Source organism: Canis lupus, chromosome 37, assembly GCF_011100685.1.
Source record: "Canis lupus familiaris isolate Mischka breed German Shepherd chromosome 37, alternate assembly UU_Cfam_GSD_1.0, whole genome shotgun sequence".
Classification (NCBI taxonomy): domain Eukaryota; kingdom Metazoa; phylum Chordata; class Mammalia; order Carnivora; family Canidae; genus Canis; species Canis lupus.
In genome coordinates this window covers 27,837,297-27,857,969 of record NC_049258.1, presented here as the reverse complement: position 1 = coordinate 27,857,969, position 20,673 = coordinate 27,837,297, and the positions used below count along the sequence as shown (strand labels likewise).

At 37.8% G+C, this 20,673-nt stretch overlaps 1 long non-coding RNA gene across 1 annotated transcript in view; it reads left to right on the top strand.

Annotated features, from left to right (window-relative positions):
* The first annotated feature begins 2,058 nt into the window (after positions 1–2,058).
* LOC111094450 overlaps positions 2,059–20,673 on the top strand; it is a 30,402-nt gene continuing 11,787 nt past the window's right edge. The window contains exons 1-2 of the long non-coding RNA XR_005384998.1: positions 2,059–2,190; positions 3,326–3,410. This is a non-coding gene — a long non-coding RNA (uncharacterized LOC111094450). The remainder of the gene's footprint in view (positions 2,191–3,325; positions 3,411–20,673) is intronic.

Here is a 20,673-nt window from a genome sequence, read left to right as displayed (position 1 = left end):
CACCTTTAAACTCAAAGTCTGCCAAGAAGAAACAAGATTCCAACACTATAATTCATTAGCTCCAGCAGAAGAGCTGTATAGTGGTGGGACCATCTCTTGAGATGCAATCCTAATGAAATGACTGGTTGGTTTGCTGTCTTGATTAAGTTAGAAGCTAGCCTGCTACATCACTTCATAGCACAATTGATTAATCAATTAGTATAACAAAAGAAGTTAAAAAAATAAAGACAAACCGAGGGAAAATAAAAATGGGGGGGGGGGATCAGAAACTAGCTATCTCTCTATAGAGGAATAGTGCCACACTAGGACTCAACGTTGGCTCCTTCTGTTGGTGAGTTGAGCACTACTAGAGGAAGAAGCCATGTTAGCCTTGGGGAAGTAAAAAAATTAAGTGATCGAGATGTCCCAAGTTAGGATTGTATGAAACCTTTATGTCCAGCCCCGCCGATGCTTCTTGAATAGGTGATGCAATATGGTTTTGGTGACCATGATGGAAATTATGTGTAGGTTCATGGAGACCTCTAAACAGAAGCCTCCTCTGCTTACTGCCAGTAGTGCTACTACTGCTGGTAGTGACACTCCCACCTAAGGGGAACAGCAGAGTTGTCTTTATCAGACTGATTGTGAACCATGATTTTAGATATTAGACTTCACTGCATAATATTAGGCCTTCAGACTTCCGACTCTGTGAGCTAGTCAGTAGACCTTTAATAACTCTTTTTTCCTCACTGAAATCAGTCAGAGTTTAGGGTGGAGTGTGGGTGTGGACTGTGTTTAAATGTGTGATGCAAGCAGAAAGCCCTGAGCAGCCGACTGAAACCCTACCTGCCTCAGGGAATGGGTCTAATGGCTCAACACTCTGGGCCATGCTAAAACACAGGATGATCAGACGTTTCCAGACAATAGAAATTAGAAAGTGGGAAGGTTTCATAATGAATATGGTAATTTTTCCCAGAACTGGTATTTTAGCTGGAAATATGTAATTGTGGTAATACATCTGTTGAACTTCAAATGAGGCAGATAATAGGGTATAAAAGGTCATATTACTCATCATATACAATCTCTGTTCCAAAACACACTGTGCAGAGCAAAACTGTTCTAGAAGATATTATTGTATGTTTCCTATCTTAGAAGGTAAAAATATAAATAATTTGCATTTTTTTGTTTAATGAGCATTTCCTTGGAAAAAATCCATTCATTATCATCTCTCCTTGGATTATTTAAATTTGAATGAATTACCATCATAAAATAGAAATCATTTACCTAATTTTTTTCTTATTAATATTTGGCATTTAATAGCACTTTTTCATCGGATAATGCTTTCTCTGGCCATTTATTCTTAATTAATTGTTTCAGTTTACCATATTCTTGAATCGTTACTCTCCAACTTTTTAAAAATTAATTATGTTATTTCTAAAGGATCATCTGGAGGCACCACTATTTCATCTTCAGTTGGAGGATTTTTCTGTTTACCATGAATGGACTGTGGTCATCTTTTTGTATTTTGCAAAGCAGGAGGTGATGAAGGTAAATGCAGATGGAACTGAGTCATCAGGCTTTGGGTACCACGATAGGCCACTGACAGCTAATTACTTTCTCCAGGAAAGGGAGTAGCCATTTGCCCTGATGACTTCCATTCTGTCTTGGGACTGTAGGAGACGGTAGGGGCTGGAAAGATTAAGTCATGAACAAGCTAGAGCAAGTTAGATCCTTTGTGGTTGACTGACCCACCTTTGTCACATGGGATCCTGGTCCCTTCTGGCTCCATCCTTATCAGAATGACAAGCTTAAGAACAATAAAACTCGCCCTGAACCTATAATACCTATAGTTCAAAATCTGCATGAGAAAAAAAAATGATTTGGGGTGCTGACAGCTAAGGACAAGAGCTTGAATGGAGAGGAATCCAGGTATTCTTCAAGAATAATCAAGAAAAGTAAATTATTTAGTAAGGTTTCTTTGACTTAGGTAAGCCTGAAAATGTTCCCTTTTCTCCTCCTCCTCATTCTGCCTTTCTGTTATACGACTCATGTATTCTTTTTCAGAACGTTAGAGTGCCAAGTGAAAACAATGGGCTAGCTGTGCTGTGGTTCTCCTGATTAAAACTCCAGCTTGTAAAGTCCCATGTGGGTCCCATCAGACCCCATATTTGCGGTGAAGTACAAAATATCACTTTTGACAATCAACTCACGGTAAAGTTATAAACCAAGTGTTTATTCCCTAACACTAGCATTCAAATGAGGTTGACCATAATGAAATATTATCAGCTATATGAGCTCAAGGATTTTCTTTCCTACTTCTCATGTTCCAGGTCTATTAAGTAATTGATGTTCACAACTAAATGTACAGAAGACACATGGATATTTATGTGGTTGAACGAAAAAGCTGGGAACAGACCTGCCAAGCATATGACAATGTATAATTTGAGGCCATCCAACACGAATGTAATACTGGAAAAGCAATTGATGTTTTGCTAAGAATGTAGACTTCAAACATACTGGTGTACTTCTAAATCACAGGCAGAGTATTGAAATGGCCTTGGAGCTCTGCTTTCTGTGACTGCCTTTCCAGCACCATTTCCTATAGCAAAGACCAACTTTCTTAAACATCTGTTCCCAGCTGTAAGACAAGGAATCGGGTATCTCCTAATTGGGGCAGTAGTGAACGGTTGAAGTAACTACCAAAAACGTATTTTTCAGTCCTGATGTTACTTTGTGTGAATGTAAAAAAAAAAAAAAAAAAAAAAAAAAAAAGCCAGTGCTTTTACTCATTTTTTCAAATTACATTAGCAGGCACTGTCAGGACAAGAGATAGAAAGATGGGTTATGAATGGTCTGTCACTAGTAGGTAGGTAGGTACATAGATATCTAGTCAGGTAGATGAGATGGACAAGGGCAATCATTGACTTCTATTTGGTCAGGATAGCAGGCCATGGGGGTAGGTGCAGGCTACTACAAAGGCGGTATAGTATAGTGGTTCAAGGTTTAGATTTGGGCTCAAATTCTGACTTTTCCACTTACCAACTGTGGTAACTTGAGGCAACTTCCCTGACTACTCTGGGCATTAATTTCCTCATCTGTGAAAGAAGAATAATAATAATTTTCACCTTACAGAGCCTTTTTGAGGATTAAATCAGACCAGCTCTTCCCAAAGTATGATCTTCTCAGAGTGTGGTCTGGGGCCTCCTGGGGTCCCTGTGATTCTTTCAAGGGTTCTGCAAGGTCAACGCTATTTTTATAATAATGCAAAGGCATATTTACCTTTTTGCACTCCTTTTATAATAATACCAAGCTATTAAATACCTTCTCTTTCCTATTCTTTCATAAGTGTACCATGGAGTTTTTAAGAAGCCACCTGATGTGATAGCTCAGCAGACTGAATGCAGAAGATGGAAGAGTCCGGATTGCTTCTAGTAAGCCAGACATTAAGGGGATTTACAGAAATGTAAACAAAATCACTTCTCACATTTTTTTTGTTTTGAAAAATACATTATTTTTCATTAGAAAGTATTTATGTTGACATTTCATCAATCCTTATTTTAAAATGAATTAATGACTATCTTGAAATTTTCTCAGCTTTAATTTCTAATATTACAAATATTGACAGATACGATCTACATAAACAGAAGCTCTTTGGTATTCTTAAGGGAGAATGTAAAGGGGGTCAGAGACCAAAAAGTTTGAAAATAACTAAATTAAAACCTTGTCTGATACATATAGCAACAAGTATAAGACTTCAAAACTAGATTGTGATGGGGATTCTGTTGGCCACTCAATGGAGCAAGTATAATCAAGGAAGCCTAAGTATTGAAACCTAAAATGAAGTTTTTCTCAATTTTCAATTTTTATTTTTAGGAAGATTTTATTTATTTATTTGAGAGAGTGGGGGTGGGGAGGGACAGAGGGAGATGGAGAAGCAGACTCTCTGATGAATGGGAATCCCAACATGGGGCTTGATCCCAGGACTGGGAGATCATGACCTGAGCTGAAGTCAGACACTTAGCTGATCTAAGTCACCCAGGCACCCCAGAACCTAAAATGAGTTTAAAAGAACTGGTCTAATCTGCATCTCTGGATTTAAAAGGTGGTAAGTAAGTCAATCTGTGCATTGGCCTCATTTGTCACATTATATTTATCATGATAGGGTTACAAATGGAGATGTGAGACTGTGCTGGCATGGAAGTAGCTGAAAGCCCACTTGGAAAGACAAAACTTTGACATAGAAAAGAAAACTCATGGTATAAATTTACAAAATAAAGGCTAGTATCAGTGGGAGAAGAAAAGGGCATTAGCAAGGGGGTGTGATAAAAGGCAAAAAAGACCAGGAGGTTTTGGAAGAGTCATAGAAGGTTATTATTGAAGGGACATGTGGTTATCTTTTGGAGCAAACATTTAATTTTTCTGTTTTAAAATTATACAAGTATTGGGATGCCTGGGTGGCTCAGCGGTTGAGCATCTGCCTTCAGCTCAGGGCGTGATCCCGAGTCCAGGGATCAAGTCCTGGATCAGATTCTCTGCAGGGAACCTGCTTCTCCTGCTGCTTATGTCTCTGCCTCTCTCTCTCTCTGTGTCTCTCATAAGTAAATAAATAACATCTTTAAAAATAAAATAAAATAATACAAGTATTGCAGAAATAGGTTTTGTACTTAAATATTCTAAGGGTGAGAATTTTTTAGCAGGGAGGGTAAGATAGGAAATGAAACTGAACCTTAAGCTTAAGTCATCCCCTCTATCCTGAGATTATTTCCACAAAGTTTGGTAAATATCTTTTAGACCCTTAAAATTCATTAGAGAATAATGGGATCAAAACCAATAGCACTTACCAGGTGCTAAAAGTAATCCTAAACCATACAGTCTTTATACAACTCATACAATTGTCACAGGTCCCATAAGGCATTTATCATTATTATTCCTCTTTACCAGTGGGGGTAAGGGGAGAATCTGAGACACAGAGAGGCCAAGCAATTTATACAAAGTCATGGAGCTAGTGTGTGACATAGCATACCTCACTTAAATGGATAGCCAGATATATAGATAGGAAGGTATATAGAAACATACTTAAAAAATATCTTTTATAAATGGGATTGTATCATACATGTCACTGTATGACTTGCTTCTTTCACTGAACAGTGAAAATGGAACCTCACTGTATTTGACTTAAGAGTTCCACAGTCTTGGTAATAGGTATGTGATCAGCTTCATGAACAGTTTGGGCTGCTGGGATACAAGCATGAAAATGTTTAATATTTCTCCAACCAAAGCCTATCTAATCTCCTTTTCAAGCTTTTTAATGACATCTAGATCTGATCTCTTGGTAATTCAAACAATAGCAGACTCACTCAGTCCAACTTCAAAGTATCATCTCCCTTTTCCACCTCCCCATTGTTGCCTGTCCTGCAGAGGCCCCTGCCCCTGCTAATTAGGACTGGGGTGGTGGGCAGTGGTGGTGGTGGTGGCCCAAAGGGGCACATGTCACTTAATTTGCCTATAAGTGCAGCCAGCACCAGTTGGTGTTTGAAGCCTCCTATGTGGTAGGCGTATAGATGCTTACTTAGTTAGGGGACATGCATGAGGTCTTCTGGGCTCTCAGGACCTCTCTGAAAGGCAGGTAGCTGCATCTGAGTGCTTTCCATTGAGTTAGAATCCTTCAAGTCCTTCTAATATGGGAGTGAGAGACCTGCACCATCTTTTGTGGGCAGTCAGTGGAGAAGAAAAGGTCTCCTATGAAGAAAAGAAACCCCAACCACACGCAGGTTTGTGGGATGTGAATTTACACTACTTATGTGGTATGGGATTCCCCAAGTAAGAATTAATTAACATCGGTAGGAGTCTAGAACCCCTGGAGGTCCAGAAGAGACAAATGTAAAAACCCTCTGTTGCTCTGTTCTCACAAGCCAGGGCATAATCTTGCAAAGATGAGCTCACACTAAAAAATTACAAACCACAAGAAGAAAACTTCACTCATGAGAGTGAAAGTGTGTCTGCACATGCAACACACAAGAGAATGAGAGCCCAGAGAACTAAAAATACTAGAACTATATGAAAGAGATTATAGTCTAAACCTTTAAATGATTAAAGTAGAGGGAGAAAACAATCAAAGAGTAGGAAAAAATTAAAATGTAACTCATTTTCTGTATTTTTCTTTATTTTTATGGAATTACTTTATATGTCTACCTCTTTAACATACCTATGATTTATTTATTCAGAGGCTTCGGGGATCTGGCTTATTTTTGCCAATGCATGTCTCTTTTCTCCAGATTGTTTTTTTCAATAGTTTCCTTTCTCTTCACTGACTTTGAAATGCCAAGATGGTCATAATAAATTCCTAAATATTCCATATAGATGTGAATCTATTTTAAGATGCTGTGCTCCGTTGTCTATTGTTCTACCACCCTCTTAATTAATGTAATTTTTAGCATGTTTTGATGTTAGTTTGGAGAAGTGATCTTTCATAATTCTTGTTCTGAATTTTTTCAAATTACTTTCTACTTTTTAAATTCTAGATCATGTGTTCTCAATGGGGATGATATCACTTCCTAAAAGTTGGGAATTAGCTGTTGGAGAGTGAAAGATCTTACTCTTCCAAGGGTTAAGCATTTGATAGAGATACACACAGCAGTTAAACAGATATGTTCATGGAACATTTCATGGGGGGGGGGTGATTAGAAAAAAAATATCAAAAAATCCCCTTGGAGTGGTAATAATATTAATAATAATAACAACGATCATGAAAAGATCAAAAGACACTATCCTAGGTGAACTTTGGAATTAGCTTGTCAATTCCTCCTGCTGATTTTTTTTTGGGGGGAGGGGAAGGCCCTGGAGACCAGAGAGATGACATGATATGACCTAGGTCACATTGCAGATCTGGGATGAACACCCACTCTTGACTTTTACTTCTAGATCCTTTTCACTGTACAGCTCTTTCTGACTTATCTTGGCACCTTGAATATGAAATCTCTTCCAGGCTTTTGAGCAGCTTCTCCACATCGGACAGCTCACAAATTGCCCATAACTCTTGGTCCTTAGTCAGAGGAGGCTGCTTCTGCATATACCCATGGATGTCCATCTTCTGACCCATCCCTTTCTGTCCGCAATTCCATTCCCCTTCTTAGAGCCAGCTTCAATAACAGCATCAGTTGGGGCCCTCCAGTTAGGAGCAGAGATAAGTATCCCACAGTGAAGCCCTAGAGTTTGGATTCCAGGCGCTACTGAAACCTACCAGAAGTTCAGAGGAAAGGAAGCCCTTTGGGCTGTGTTGATCAGGAAAGACTAAGAGATTGCAAGGGATGAGAGAAGATTAATACAGCAAGGGAAAGAGAGCACATCCATAATAGAGGGGGATCAAACGGTTGACAATTGCTGAAGCATGTTACATTATACCTTTCACTACTTTTATATAACAAAAAAAAATTATTTCTCATCATATTCAAAAGTTTTATTTTTTTTTCACCAGGTCACCTCATCTGTATTTCTGCTGATCATCAGTGAAGCAAGGGGCATTATCAGTATTTTTTTTTCTTTGATCCATCTACCTCTGCTACTTCTGACTCCTTCAGGGAAGGGAATAGCAGGGCAAAAAGATAAAAGAGAAGGAGAAAAAAACCACTTGTACTTAGCAGAGGGCATCTGTAATTCTGTCTTGGCTATTGATTACACTAATCCCTGATGGCCATGGAGGACTCTCTAGCTGGCTTCTTACAATTCCACCCATGATAACCAGCCAGATGTGCCCAATGATCCCTGCCTTCTAGTATTCTCCCTCTGAAGTCTCCTCCTATATTGTACCAGGGTTGGCATTGAATACAAGAGAAATGATGGTTGTCACTTCCAAGATTAGGATATAAAACACACTGTAGCTTCTGTCTTGGTCTCTCCTTCTCTCTCATTACTTACTCCCAGGAAAGTCAGCTATCACGTTGTAAGCAATCCTGTGAAGAGGCCACTTTACAGAGGAACTGAAACTGCTTTCTAACAGCCATGTGAGTGAACTTGAATACAGATGCTACAGCCCAGTCAAGCCTTCAGATGACAGTAGCTTCAGTTGGCAGCTTGAATACAAACTCATAAGAAACCTGAGCTAGGAATCACCCAGCAAAGCTGCTCTCATCACTAGAAATTGTGTGAGATATTTAATATTTGCTGTTTTATGATACTAAGTTTTGGAATAATTTGTTACAGAGCCATAGATAACTAATATACTTCCTCTGTTCTGCTCCTAGCAGTATGTACTTGGTGTTGCTTTATCCCTGAAAGTGGTCCTCTTGGGAATAGCCTTTTCATCATATGTCTAACCAGGATTCCCTCAGAAGTGTCCACTGTCAAAAGAGAACCACACATCCTTGCCCTGCGCTTTGTGAAAGTCTAGCTGGCTTTGACTGCGGACTCCCCTCCTCACCTCGAAATTGCAGGGGGTAGCCCCAAACTTCAAAGAACAATAATCTTCCAAGAATTTTCACAGGCTTTATCTTGGGATGGGTCTGTGTACTTGCTTTTAAGGGCTGTTGTAATAAATGCTCACAAACTCGATGGCTTAGAATAACAGAAACTTATTATTTTACAGTTCTAAATGCAGAAGACTAAAATCAAGTGTCCGTAGGGCTATGATCCCTCCAAAGACTCTAGGGGAGACTCTACTGTCCTCCACCAGCCTCTGGTAGCTCCAGGAATTCCTTGGCTTTTAGCTGCATAACTCAAATATTTGCCTCCGTCTTTGTATTAATTCTTTGTCAGGGTTTTCTCCTCCTTTGTTTCTTATAAGAATACTTGTTATTGGATTTAAGGCCCACCTGGGTTATCCAGGATGATCTCATCTCAAGAACCTTAATTACATCTGCAAAGATGCCTTTTTTCCAAATAAGGTCACCTCCACCAGTTTTGAAGGGGATGATAAATACATCTTTTTAGGAACTACCATTCAACAAAAGCCTGCGAGTTCTTTTACCTCAGCAGTCACCAGCTGATAAGGAATTACTAACTACTCTTGATTCCTTCTCATTTAGCTTAAGGATGTTAATAACACTCCTCTTTCTCTCTCATTTTGGCTCGAGGTGGATGTTGGGCTCAGGATGAAGTGACTGGGAATGTTGGTTTACACCTCTTGATCAGTGTAATTATGAACAACCCCCTTTCACTTTCAAAATTGTCCCAGTTGGGATAAGTTACTTGAGCACCTGATTAAGGTTTTGGCCAACTTTTAGCAAGCTTTGTAGATGGATGTCTAGGACCTTTCTTTAGAATCTTTGGAACCTTGGTACCTAATAATTTAAAAAATAACAAAGTTCAGGTTTTTTAAATATTTTATTTATTTATTCATGAGACACACAGAGAAAGGCAGAGACACAGGAAGAGGGAGAAGCAGGCTCCCTGCAGGGAGCCTGATGTGGGACTTGATCCCAAGACCCTGAGATCATGCCCTGAGCCGAAGGCAGACGCTCAACCACTGAGCCACCCAGGTGCCCCCCAAATAACAGTTTTACTAAGCATACAATTCCAGTTATCATTATTAATATTTGTTTCCTGAAGAGGAAGTACCTGAGAGGTTTGGTGCTAATATAATCATATAGTATGTGTCACGAGGAAGAAGAAAAGGGACAGAGAATGAATATTTCAGTGCCTGCCTTTTTACAAAGCAAGGCTGGTCTGGAAATGTCATGAAGCATGGGCAGAGTTCTCACCCCAGAAGTCCTCTAGAATTGAGGGCTATACAAATAATGTTTATCAGTGACCAATTCTACAGGGAAAGGACAGGATACGGGGGGCCCAAGGTTGGGAGCCACTGATTTCCAGACACCTTGCCCAAACTTAGGGTGGGTTAAGAAAGAGCGAGCTCACATTTAGGGATCCCAACAGGCAAAAGAAGGAGCCCAGGTCAGACAAAGCCACCATCTACAGTGAAAATGGCCTCATGGGGTTGATTAATTGATTCCCTTCACGATATTGCGGCCACTCAACTGCCAACACGGGTGGATAAGCCCAGGTGAAAGGAAAACGAGCATTGTCAGTGTTCCACAACAGAAAGGTCTTTGCGTTCATTATTTGTTTCCTCATTTGCATTTGTGTACCAAACTTTTCATGCTTTGCTCTATTCTAGTGACTTAGGAAAGATTTGTTGGGTGTTAAGTTCTCAGTTTCTTCCTATGGGAAGTGAAAGTACTATACATATTCTGTGGTTCTTAAGTATTTGGGAGGATAATCACCTCTTTAACTGTCCAATTACTATTCATCCTCCAGATATTAACTTAAATGTCAGTTCTTCCAATATTCCATTCTGATGACAACTTTACTCTATGCCTCCCAGGCTAGGGTAGGTACTCAGTTTATGTGCTTTGTTTGCCATAGGACAACTATGCTTTATTGGAATTGCTTATTTAATTGTGTGTTCTCTTCTGGACTTAAAGATAATGGTCTTCATTTTTCCTGTTTGCTAATTTTTACCTATAGAATCTGACATATAGCCAGTACTCAATAAATATTTGTTGAATGAATGGAAAAGCCTGATATAATATATGGGTGGTTCTTACCCATTTTGGAATATCCGAATAATGAATGAAATCTATGGACCTTTTTCTCAGAAAACTTCAAGGGATTCACAATTATCATCCACTCTCAGTCATAGATTCTGGGTCAATAACTCTTAGGCTCATTGACTTGTCATCAAGCCTCTACCAGCCCTGACATTCTAAGATTCTATAAAATCAAAAGCCTCCAGACCTCCCAGAAGATGGCCCTCCGTAGTATGCCTTCATGCAAGAGATGAAGCAGAGTTCAATGCAACCACAGTGAAATATTACATGGCCATGATGATTAGTGCCTGAAAATATTAAAAGGTATTTCAGGGCAGGGAAGTGCAGAGGCATCAAGTTGTGGGGGTTTTGAATAGAGAAGGAACTTACAGATCATTAGTTAATCCTTATTGAAAATAAGAATCCTTGCTATGCCATAACTGATGAGAAAACACTCACCCTCTCCCTATACAGCCAAATAAAAGAAATTCACAATTTTTTAGCAAGATTTGAAACCTGGTGTCCACAAGTTGTATTTAGTTTAGTATCATCTTCCCCCCGCCTCTCTAATAGTGTTTTAAAATTCAGAAAATTTCACATTAAAAAATTCCCTATTTCTGGATTTCCTCATGAAACCATGAGATTGAAAAACACTGGCTGCCCTTTCCCACATAGAAACATGGCTAGAACTGAAGATATCCCTTGCACATGTCTCTCCAGATCACTACAATCTGGACTAGTCCCTCTTCTTCGGTATTACCTGCTCTGATTCAGTCATGTACAATTAAACCTTCTTATGCCCTGTAGGTGGTGTTAGGCTGGAGGTGGAGTGGGGAGCCCTGGTTTGCAGCATTTGCCAATTTCTATAGTGTAAATACTCCCACCATGGCCAATTTCAAGCTGACAATCTGATGCCAGTCTGCTAGATTTCTTCAAATTTAACAATTCTTTTTCATGAATCAGTACAAGTTGGCAGAGCATACCACTGTTATTTGTGATCTTAAAATGATAGAAAAACCAAGTTCATTTAAGTTGAACCAAAACTTCACTTCCTGTAATCTCTACCTGTGTTCTCAGGTCTTCCCTCTGCATCGCTACAGGATGCACTTCAGGTTTTATCATATGACAGCCATACAATTATTTTTAATTGAGGAACTATTACTATTATCAAAGCTTCAAAATCTGTCTCCTGATTTTGATAATTAAAGTAGATCATCAAAAACTGATAAAACAATAAAAAAGAAAACCCCAGCATGATAAAAGTAATAATCTCAGAGCAGTATGATTGTATATGATTCTTATTTTATTCTGTGTACTTTAGTATTTTCCAATCTTTCTACAATAAATATGTGTTGCTTATGTAAATGTGCCTCCATCATACAACAAAGAACGTTTAATCATTTCAATCTTACCATGTGTGTGGTATAGCCTGAAATAAACTATATTTTGTCAGCTAGGAAACAAAATGATCTTCAGATCACCATTGTTTACTTTGGATGTCATATTGGTGAATGATTTGCTATAAGTTAGTCTTGTTAGCCAAATGTTCCTGTGAAATAAGAAATGTGAAAGATTGAAAATGAAGTTAGACTCATGAGGACAGCATCCTGGTGTAGGACAAAAAGAATTAAGGTAGTTGAAGTGGGAAGAGGATAGTAAGTTGCATTTTTAAAGAGCCCGTTTCTATTTATCATATATTTTTTTCCCTGATGAAAGGGTGATACAGAAAGTAGTTTTTTCCCTCTATTTTGTCTGCAATCTCTCAGTAGTAATAAGGTAAATTTCACATCAGGAAATTCCGCAGTTATTTGGCCTTGGGCTCATAATATTTCATAAGTGTCTAAAGCTCTTCTGCACATCAAGCAGGTCTACTCAAGGAAATCACATACACACACATAATCATTTCTGATTCTCTCCCAGCACTTCCTTCAAAATAATAATGTCCACATAAATTCCTAAATAGAGGAGAAAATCTTTTCTTGTACAATATGTCATGGAAATGATGTCTGAATTGTGTAGCACTTGATAAGTACTAAGTCAATTGACAAATTCTCTGAATAGATAATTTTTTAAAATATCCCCAAGAAAAAACAATTCTACTCACAATGAATGTCTAGAAGACTGAGACAGCAGTAGATTTTTTTTTACAAATAGAATAAATAAATATACTTTTATAGCTAAAAAGAATAGAATCAATAGACCTGCTCCTGATATTAAAGATAGGCTTGGTTTAAGTCAAGAGGTGGTGATATGCAGGCAATAAAGCATAATGTTTATAAAATTTTTCTCCTTTAAAAATATGCCTGTATAATTATCCTGATGGGTTGAAATACACAAAATAACCTAAAATCACTGAGTTCATTATGATTCTCAGAAGCACTAAAGCTCATTAGTCATATTCAGAGGATCTTCAGGAACCACTTTACTTTTCTGAAAATTGGTCAGTAAAGGGGAAGAATGAATTCTATGCAATTTGTAACACAGCGTATTCAAATCATCATGGAAAGAGAGTTATTTCTTTAGGTAATAAATACATAAGGAATAAAACAATTAAAATACCACCACTCGGCAGCCCTGAGTGAAATAATAGGTTAGGTAAAGACCATTAAAGACTGCTACAATTGTTAGGTGAAATAACGGTGGATAGTCTTTAACGGATGGATAGGCTGGCAACACCTACAAAAAGAGAGAACAAGACATGGCAACTTCCCTTATGATGCAAAATGAATTCATAAACGGCTCAGAAGTATTACTGCCTAGAAATGAACCCTGAGCCTAGCTGAATCCTTAGCTCAAAGTGCCAGTTTATGGAAAATAAAAGGAGAGAAGAACATAGAAAATAATACCATGGAGATGTGATCAGCAAAATCCAGAGCGTGGGGATTTTAAAGGACAAATGACCTAGTTTCTTTAACAAATAACTGGCAAAGAAAAAAGTTGGAGGGCTTCTAGATTTAAAACAAACAGCAAGCAAATCAGAGATGTGGATCCTGATGCAAACACTCAAATATAAAAAAACTTCTGAGATATGAGCCAAAAACATTCATAATTCTCTCTGCATATTTGATTCTATTAGCAATTTATTGCCATTCTTTTTTAATTTTTTAAAAAGATTTATTTATTTATTTATTTATTTATTTATTTATTTATTTATTTATGATAGACATAGAGAGGAGGGGAGGTGGGCAGAGACACATGAGGAGGGAGAAGCAGGCTCCATGCCGAGAGCCGGACGCAGGACTCGATCCCGGGACTCCAGGATCGCGCCCTGGGCCAAAGGCAGGCGCTAAACCACTGAGCCACCCAGGGATTCCCCCTTATTGTCATTTTTTATGTGACAATGGTATTGTGATTGTATATTTTGTAAGGATATCTATTTCAGATACAGACTGAAGTATTATGGATGAAAGTATGTGTCTGGAATTTGATTCAAAATAGTCCCGATGGACATGAAAAGTATATGTCATATGAGGTAGGTCACATGTTGATTGATGTTTAAGCTGATAACTTGCAAGGATGTGTTCTATTGTTATCTCTATTAAGTGTATAAGTTAGTATTATAATAATGCTTCATAATGAACAACCACAAACTTCAGTAGCATATAGCAATAAATACATATTGCTTATGTTTCTAGAACTAACTGTGATTTGTCTAAGTGGTATGGTTTCTCTTGGCCAGGCTCATTCACATATCTGGTGTTGGCTGGCTGTCAGTTGACCTAGGATGGCCATGGTTAGAGCACTGAAGTGACTCAGCTTTGTTTCACAAATCTCTCATCCTTCAGCAGGATACACAGGCATGGTTTTATTGCTCTGACAGAAGTGCAAGAGGGTGAGTAAGACGTGTAAAGCCCTCAAGACCTAGGCTGGAAGCTAGTGTCATTCTCTTGGCCTCAATAAGACACAAAGGAAAAAAAGGGAGAGTACACAAAGTTATGTGGCAAAAGATCTGGATAGAAGAAAAAGTAGAGAACTGAAACCAGTATATGTCTGGAATCCTCCATATTTAAAAGTCTGTTTTAATGGTTGTGTATAATATACAAAATGGCAACAACTGAATAGATAAAAGCAATATTTTGATACTAAAACAGTTTACTTGAATACTGTGATGAATTCAGACTATTGCATATTTTAATCATAAATCATTGATAGGATAATAATACCTATTTCATGGAAGCAGCATCAGAATTAAATTAGATTTTGTTTATAGAGCACTTAAACATTGTCATATAAGTACTCAATAAAAGAAAATAGTAATGATAATAATTGTTACTATTTCTGTTATAATTATTAGCTAAAATTATTGATCTCTGAAGCAATCATGGTTATAATATGACAATATCTATCATTTCATGTCTAGGTCAAATAAATTATTTGATTATGTGTGCTGTATCTCATTTAAAAATAATGCCAGGTAAGTAATTGTGATTGTGCTATTAGATAAGCTGTCAGAATGTTTTTGCAATGTGGCTTATGAAAGCTAAGTACAAACCAATGGAAATCTTGGAAACAATCTAAATGTTCAGAAATAAGAGAATGTTTAAGTAAGTTATGGTTTATACATAAAAGGATGCTATGCATTCATTGACATTAAAATTGTAGAGATATATTTGATTATCTATCATGTAGGCTTATTTGGTAAAACTATACATAATTGTTTGGATTCATGGATACGTATACACCTAAATGTTAGCAATACTTTTCCTTAAGTGCTAAAATTTTTTCTTTCTACATTGTTTATCATAAAAATCTTTTAAGCAAGACCATCTTCATGAAATTCTAGAGTATTTGGTATATTCTTTAAGGAAATATGTGAAGGAGTCCAAGAATCACTGATGTAAACAATGCCATTAGCTATATCCACACATGCATAATTAATTTACATGTTAAATTATTACTATTGGTACTGATTGCTCATTTGCTGACTGTTTGTGCTAACTTGTTAGAGGCTCCATGGAGTGAAAATAGTCAAATCAATTGCATGTAGCCATGGCCTCATACCATGAGGTGTGCTAAAATGCACAAAACCTGGACTTTCTCCAAAAAACATGTTCCCTTAAGGCAAGATGGGATACAGACCTTGACTAGAAGCATGTAGCAGTATCCATAGTGGAGAAGCATTTACCAGTATCAGATCCAATCAGGGAGGCAAAGACTTAAACAATGGATTGGATATGAATTTTTGGACTGGACTAGCCAAAGTCCATACCTCATCTTGCAACAAGGGTCAATAAACTTTCAAAGGAGTTGGAACTATTAAAATGTGGAATGATTTTTATTGACCCTTGTGAAGGCAATAAAAATGCCAAATCTTAATTTTGGTCTGTTGGCTTGGCCATATACAATTTGAGATAAATATTTCAAGCCTTCCAATAACTATTGGTGGAATGCTTGCCTTTGGGCACCTCTGTGATTGAAATATTGTGTGATGTCTGAAATGACCAACTTGTTCACACTTAGAGTAAGCACCAGGAGCCGTGTTTAGTTATTTGAGACACAGCTCATTGCTTGGCTCTCCCTGAGATTACTAAGATAGCAAAATATAATCATGGGAAATATTCTATTTTATATAACTTAAAGAAATGTGGTTTGCATGTCAAGCACACTATTAGTGCAATGTCTCAATTTATAGCAATCATATAAGTAATGAGCTACACAGTAACTATAATGTGACCAGTTGACTATCTTTCAATCCCTGGAAGTCATTTTGATAGTGTGAGTTAACCAAAAAATGTTAAGAGGGATTCAATTTTTTAGTTGCATAAATTACAAAAGGGCAAGAGAACATTCACTTTGCTCGTAAGAAAAAGGAAGATAAATACTTTCGAAAACTAATAACTCAAGGCAAATTTACTAACTATTCTTATTAAAAAGTCACTGGCATATTGTGTGACTGTTTCTTCATTTATCATCATTTTGTATATATTTAATAGCTAGAAAAAAATTGTGAAAAGATAAATCCAAGGGATAGAAATCAAATCACTAAATGCTAACTTTGGTTTTGTCTCTCAAATGCCCTGGCTTGAACGAAAGTAGGCGTCAATCTAGACCTTAGTTTCCCACTCACAGGAAAAAGACAATATGTATTTAGAATATGCTTTTCAGTCAGTGACAGGAAAATCATTGAAGTTACACACACAAAGAAGATAGTACTTGTAGTATTGGTACGATTAAATATTTTTTCTTATGTAAATTAAGAACATTTGATTTCTAAAATGTATCTTATGAAATTGAATTGACTTTTCACAGTTCTAGAGCCAAGATCTACCTAAGGTTCTTTCCATTTTTTTTTTCACTACTTCATATTTCCATTATTATGAGGGACACCTACCATCTTCCAGGTCCTGTTCTTGGCAGTGGAAGTTGAAGATGAATGAGCAAGACAACATCCCTGCTTGGTAGAATGGATGTCCTAAATGGAGATACAGGGAACAAGTGAACTCTTGAGTCAATTCCTAGCAGTCCTAAGTGCTGTGAAGGCAATCAGAGAGAGGAATAAAAGAGTGTCTTCACATCTTTGAATAGAGAGTGGTCAGAGAAGATATCTCTGCAGAAGATAGATGGGAAATAAGCTATAAGAAGAAGCCAATCATGAAAATCAGCTGAAGAGCATTTCAAGTAGAGAGAAGGAGTCAATGCTAGATCTATGAGCCCTGAAGTAGCCTGGTAGACATTAGAAAGTAGGCCACTATGGGCAGAGCCCAACAGGTAGGGAGAATTGAGGCAGGTAGGAAATTGGAGGGCTGCAGGATGGCTTTCTGAGCACAACAGAAGACAACTGAATGCTATTTAAGCAACAGTGATTAAAGATCAAATGGGTCCATAAAATAATTGTCTGATGGATAATTTTCCATGCATTTCAGAAAAAAAAATACGAAGAGATGTTTTCCCCATCATTTAGTAATATCAAGTTGCTGGAATAGCATTTGTGAACTAATTAATCTTTAAAACATTATTCAAATAGTCTCAATATATTCCAGAAAATTTCCATCCCTTAAGAATCTCTCTACATTCCAGAAAATCATGCTTGCACTTGTTAAAATGTGCTTTATGATCTCAAAATGCTGGGTTAAAGCGTTTCCTTAAATGAGCTGCCATAAATTAAACTATCTGAATACTGCAGATTACTCCATAATTTGTTTTCTGCCAAATAGATAATGCATTCAGCACATCATATTTATTAGGGCCGCTAAACTTCTACCCTTTGCTCTCTAATTAGGCTTTTCTTGTTACTGTGTGTTTCAGAAAATATGATTGTTCCATTCCTTGAACCTAATGAGGCCCAGCTGGGGCAGGATTAGAGTTGCATCAAGCAGGGGTGGGCTTACCCTTTGTTCAGTGGTGCTCATTCAGATTATTCAGCATTGGGGTCTGCAGCTGAATGGGAGGGTCCTGCCAAGATGGGCATGGCTACCTTTGTGTCACATGCTTGCCACGCACTTAATTCTGCCCTATTTGTCATGGTGGCAGAAGGATGTCTCAGTCAGCAACATCTGGATGCTACTTGAGAAATGCCTCGTTGGTCGGTTATTCATCACAAGATACATTCAGGGTTGGTTGAGTGGAGACCAGCTTGATTATTGGCAAGGCTTTCTGTCTTTAAAGACACAATTGGATTTTTACTTTGTCTATGCCTGAAGCCACTTCTAATATAAAACATGAAACTGCCAGGAACATAATTGCTGGGCCCTTACTTACAGTTTTTTCTTTTATTCATCTCATAAAAGGTCATCAAATGTGCTTCATTGGGTTTGGATTGGGAAGAACACATGGGGAGATTCTCGAAACCAGTTATGTTCAATTTCTTGACCCAGGAGGCAGTTATATTGTGTTCACTTTATATTTACTCATCATGCCATACACCTGTGTTTCGTATACTTTCAGGTATTTATGTTTATTGCACACTTTTTAAAAATGTGATTCATTTGTATGTGTGCATGGGTATATAAATGTATTAATATATTTTTATGTATTTATAAATGTATTAAGACATAGAGCATATAACAGAGATTTCATCTTTTTCCCAGACTCAGATCAAGGCTTATCTCTTTTAAATCTGCCAGTCACTTTATCTCCCAGCGATCCCATCATCTCAGACAGTTGGAATTGGACCATGTGCTTTACTTTCCTCCATTAATTCTGTTCATTTCTGTTCTGTTTGTTATTATTTTATGTGGGTTCTTTTCTTCTTCCAACTTAAGGTTGCAAACTTCTTTTTTTTTTAAAGATTTTATTTATTTATTTATTCATGAGAGACAGAGATTGAGAGAGAGGCAGAGACACAGGCAGAGACAGAAGCAGGCTCCATGCAGGGAGCCCGACGTGGGACTTGATCCCAGGTCTCCAGGATCAGGCACTGGGCTGAAGGCGGTGCTAAACCGCTGAGCTACTGGGGCTGCCCAAGGTTGCAAACTTCTTAAGGCTCAGGTCATCTCTCCTGCTTTTTATCTTTGCTGAACACATTCTAGATATTCAAGAAATACTTATTGATTAAAACTCTCAGGTTTGAAATGGTTCTGTTGTCTGAGTAATAGGAAAGCTAACAAATAAGCTCAGAGATATTTGTTCTGGATTTGTTGCTAAGGAAAAAAGAGCAATATTGAGTAGCAGTCAATAATGTGGCTCTAGAGCCAGACAGGCTTGGATTCAAAATCTCCTTCTGACACTTAATAATTATACAGTTGATAATTATACATCCTTGGGAGAGTGAAAGTTGAGATTCTTATCTTAAAATGGAAAAAAAACCTCTGCTTAGTTGATACTTTTGTAAGGATGAAGCAAAAGTGATGCATCTGAAGCAGGTAGGAAGCCACCTTGCACATTGTAAGCATTCTATTATTACAAGTACTACCACTACTGCTACTACAACCAGAATAACTTTAGCAAAAACCTGTTATCCACTACTTCTCTCAACTACATAAACTTTGACTCTAAAATTTGGAAGATCTCCATTCTGCTTAAAGTTCTAGTATGTCTAGTTTGGGAATATACTAGAAAAAGAAATAAAGTCAAATGCATAGCCATATATTTACCCACTCGAATGGCATTTTTTTAAATTGAGGGACACCATTAAAATACAGTGTATTCATAGATGACTGCTTAGCATATGGAATTCTGTGGCATGTGCTCTGAATGGACCTCGTCCAAGAGGACTTAGTTACCAAATCCACCAGAAGGATCTCATTATATTACTGTTTCACCTATAACAAAATCTGTGTCACTGATTCCAAGGGCAGCAAAACATCACGGATCCAGGGCAATGATTTGTGTTGGCATCTCTTTGCTCTTCGTGTGCCATATGAGATTAATTATACCCATCTATTTGCATTATGTATCCTGTTTTACATCGATACATTATAAGACAGAGCACTTTCAGTAATAAAAGCTACCACTTACTGAATCAGGGATGAAGCTGGGGTAACACAGCCAAGCCCTAGGAATTTTACTCTAGGAAAGTAAAATCCAGCGGTCTGCAGCATCTGCCAGCCTCCACCACGTGAATCCTCCACCCTTCCAACATTGCAGCAAGGAAACTGGGATTTCTCATCTCCACTCTTGATCCTTTTCCAGATGCTAAACTCTGACCATTCAGCAATTTTCTGCTTCTTACCGCTTCTGTGTGCCATTGGCCAACTTCTCAATGCCCTGTGTCTTTTGTTATCCAGCCTCGTCTCTGGACATACAGATACATATATTGTATGTATGTATATTATTTCTCCCCAACCTAGGTCCTTACCTTCTCTAATTAGCCTTATACTTGGGACCTACTGTGTCCGGTGCAAGCCAGTTGGGTCTGAGTTGAATTTCCTGCTGGGATCCTGCTCTGAGTATTTCTGGAAGACCCGAGGGGAAACTTGGTCCTTGCTAAAGTTTACTTATATGAAGAATTCATCCTAAGGAATGAGAAAGTCAGTCCCTAGACCTCAGTTATCAAAAGGAAGGAATAACCCTAAATTAAAGCACATTATTATTCATCCATTCATTCAGAGGCTAGAGTGACCTTGGGTCATATACCTCATCTAATAGCCTTGAAAGCATCTGTTTAGGTGTTAAGTGACCATCTAATTTCTGCGTAAGCATCTTCAATGCTAAACAAGTGAAATACTGAAGTATGTATCACGTGGTTCCACTCCCATCGTTTTACTAGTAGTTGAGGAAGCATGTGGTGGAG